Source organism: Aplysia californica, unplaced genomic scaffold, assembly GCF_000002075.1.
Source record: "Aplysia californica isolate F4 #8 unplaced genomic scaffold, AplCal3.0 scaffold00758, whole genome shotgun sequence".
NCBI classification, from domain to species: Eukaryota; Metazoa; Mollusca; class Gastropoda; order Aplysiida; family Aplysiidae; genus Aplysia; species Aplysia californica.
This window is the reverse complement of record NW_004798028.1, coordinates 28,402-31,911: the sequence shown is the minus strand read 5'-3', so window position 1 is coordinate 31,911 and position 3,510 is coordinate 28,402. Positions and strand designations below refer to the sequence as shown.

The window sequence follows — 3,510 nt, the reverse complement described above, 5'->3', positions numbered from 1 at the left end:
TGTGTGTGTGTGTGTGTGTGTGTGTGTGTGCGTGCGTGCGTGCATGCATGCTGGTGTGTGCTTGTTTGTTACTGTGTCCATATGTGAGAGTCGTTGTGCGCTTAAACATGCAATGTGGACTGTTTTTCTGGATAAAAGAGGAAAGGGCGGGGATTGTGATAGTGGCTGGTGTTTGGGGGGAGGGGGGGGGAGTCAAGTTATTATAACATTAGTAATAAGCTTTTTGGATTAGGGAATGAATGAACAATAGAAAAAGTATGCAGTCCAATGCCATGAAAGGAATGACAGGATGACATAAAAGTCAGATAAGTAAAGACCCTGAACTCATATTACAGCGTTCCGGCCATGGGTGCAGTGTGCACAAAGGAGCTGGATGTTATTTTTAAGTCATTGATTTGCATTTTACCTCTTATCGATTTGCGTCCAATCTGCGGAACTTCAAAAACCAGTTATAAGATATTTGTCTTGTTTTATTTCAAAATTCAAAACAGGATAGATCTTTCTATGCAATATGTAAATGTGAGAAAAGGGAAAGCTATGATCAAAATGACTTTGAAAACTGTCACACTGAGCTTAATCTGACTGTTAAAAGTTATCGGTAAATCAAAGGAATAGTGTCTCACGAAGAACGAGAAGTATTTTATATTATATGATACATGTGTGCCGCATTTCTTTTCATTTTTTGCTGTTGTTCACATGTCGATTTATCCTTCTTTGGTGGGTGGTTAGTGCTCCGATGTGGTTTGCTCCTTCTTTCCTGTGAAACATCTGGCCTCAATATCTATCCTCCATGTTTTTCGATTTTGTTACTACTCTCTTGGGACACCTCTAATTTTCGGCACTTATCTGACCTTTTGGGTTGCAAGTCCTTTAAACTCTTATTAACTTAAATTTCTCCCTCTTTTCCACTTGGACATGGTTGACTGCGGCTGCTCCAGGCGCATGGGTGGAGTCAATAAACCGTATCCATGGATACCCAGATCTGGACAGAAACAAGCACATCGTGAAGACACCATGATCCACGATTTTATCACCAACAGAATGAACTAGCAGTATTCCAGGACATCAAAAGGCATCTTAACTCATTCGGTGCTGAGAAAACATGTTACCCACTTCCCTGCTGTACTGCAACATTTCTGATTGAACCGGTTGGGTTAAGAGTGACTTGGAAAAATGATTATGATTAAAAACAACCTTTATCTATGATCATTGTTTTCATGCCACTTATTTAGAATTGTATGTAGAATATTGTGATTGTGTAAACTTTTATGTCAATGTATGTGTACATTATATATTGCAAAAGGGGAGCATGGCATGAAATACGAATATTACATAATACCAGAAATACTCCAAGAAAATACGAATCACAAAGTGTAAAGACAATACTGTGTGAATAATCTTAGCCTAGGTTGTATAAAAAATATGCTAATACCGTCAAAACAAAACGGACTGAGAAAGAGAGAGAGAGAGAGAGAGAGAGAGAGAGAGAGAGAGAGAGAGAGAGAGAGCGAGAGAGAGTTGTTTACTTGTTTACTTGTGTGAAAGACCGACATCACTGCACAAGGGGCAACCCCATAAGGGCGCCGTCCCTTGAAGAAGCACATCTCGAAATGTGTAGATGCTGACGGTTCCAAGTAATGGTTGATTCCATAGCCTTCTGCTCCTCCCATTAAGTCTTGAACTTCTGCTGGCGCCCCATTCAATTCCAAGCTCACGAAGTCGCTCAAGATGATGGTATTCCGACTCTTCTTGTTCTTTTTCACATTTGTTCCTGACTGAACGTGCAATTTTAGGTTTGTCAGGGCACAGCTTCCCTTCAGGTCTTGCTTTTCCAGCGAGCTCATCAGCCCGCTCATTTCCCTTGACTCCAGCATGGCCCGGGGTGAAGATTCACGTGATCTTTTTCAGTGTTGTCTTTTTCAGGAGCTCTGTCTATTCAGCTCTAAGGTTCCCACTTTCAACCTTTCCCAGAGTGCTCTGAGAGTCTGTGACAACGATCACATGTGCTTGACGAGTTGTTGTGACCCATTTGAGATCCTGAGTGATTGCCTCTATCTCCATTCTCATGCTAGATGGTATCATATCGTATGCTCTCTGCTGTTCCTGCACCAATCTGCCACTCACTCTTGCTGAGAAACCCCCATCCAGATTTTCCCGCTCGTTTAACAGATCCATCCGTGTACACAATCACATTTCTGTGCCGTGAGTTTTCTTCAATCAGTTGTCGTATCTCAGCATCTGTTGCCCCCTGCGGCCACTCTCTACATTCTCTGTTCAGCATAATCACTACCTTCCCAAAATCTCCCTGTTGTCTCTCATTCATCTTTATCCATTCTTCACGCCGCTTTATATCTTCTAGTGGGCAGACTTCCTTGATGATGTTTTCAGCCTCAGCCATCCAAGAAGCTCCTCGTTTTAGACGATTTCCCCTGATTGTTCCAATGACTTCGTGAAGTCAGTGTTGCTTATTAGCCGCCACCCTCATGTACGCCCTGACCTGAGCCACTTTGTGTCTGTTTTCCACTGACATGAGGCCCAGTACATGCCTCATGCAGATAACTGGCGTATCCCTGGAGCAGCCTAATATGATGCACATGGCTTCATTTTGAACTCGATCCAACTTGTCCACTTGGGTTTTTGTCAAGGTCAATACTCCGAGCCCATAATCGATTACTGCAAAGACCAGCTGCTGATACATAAGAAGCAGTAGCCTTTGTTCCATTCCTGAAGCCGCCATGACCTTCACTGCATTCAAGCCCTTCTTTGCCCTTTCAACAACACCTTCACAACTTTCCTATGTGGTCTTTGAAGGATGGACAGCGATCGAAAAACACTCCCAGATACCGCATCTTCTGACATCTTTGAATATTCAGTCCATTTACCGTCAGCTCTGGGACGTCTGACTTTACTATTCGATTGTTTAAAGAGCACCACAGTGCTGCGGCCTTCTGAGGATTGATCAGTGCGGTCGATTCAGCACACCACTCCATGATTTTCTCAACCTCTTGCTGTAATTCATGTGTCATTTTTTGCCGATCCTGTCCTTGCCTGTAGACCAAGATGTCATCTGCAAATGTTAGTATTCTCCCTGGCCCAACGCTGTTCTGCGTTGCAATACGAGCAGTGTAGACATTGAACAGTATGGGCGATAAGGATGAGCCCTGTGGGAGTCCTGGTCTTATCACCTGTGGGCTTGAAATCCATTGACCACTTCGCAAAGCCACTTTTCATTCTAGCATTGCCCCTGCAATCCACCCAACAATCCACGGATTCACGTCGCAATCTAGAAGGGCACACATTAGCCTCTCATAATTTACATGATTGTAAACATCTTCCAGATCTAATGCTGTTGCCACTGTCTCTTCTCCTCTCTGAAAGTCTTTATATACATCGTACGTGAAGGTCCCTGCGTTGTTCCAAGTTTCCTTTCAGGGTCTGTAACTCCCTAACTGCTAAGGTAGGCTCCCGTTGTTCTCTAGCTCATTCATAAGAGAGAGAGAGAGAGAGAGA

The 3,510-nt window shown here is 43.4% G+C and overlaps 1 protein-coding gene across 1 annotated transcript in view; it reads left to right on the top strand.

Moving 5' to 3' along the window:
- LOC101846692 overlaps window positions 1-1,206 on the top strand; it is a gene marked incomplete in the record, with an annotated part of 15,684 nt that extends 14,478 nt beyond the window's left edge. The window contains 1 exon segment of the mRNA XM_035972615.1: window positions 939-1,206.
- Window positions 1,207-3,510: the final 2,304 nt, after the last annotated feature.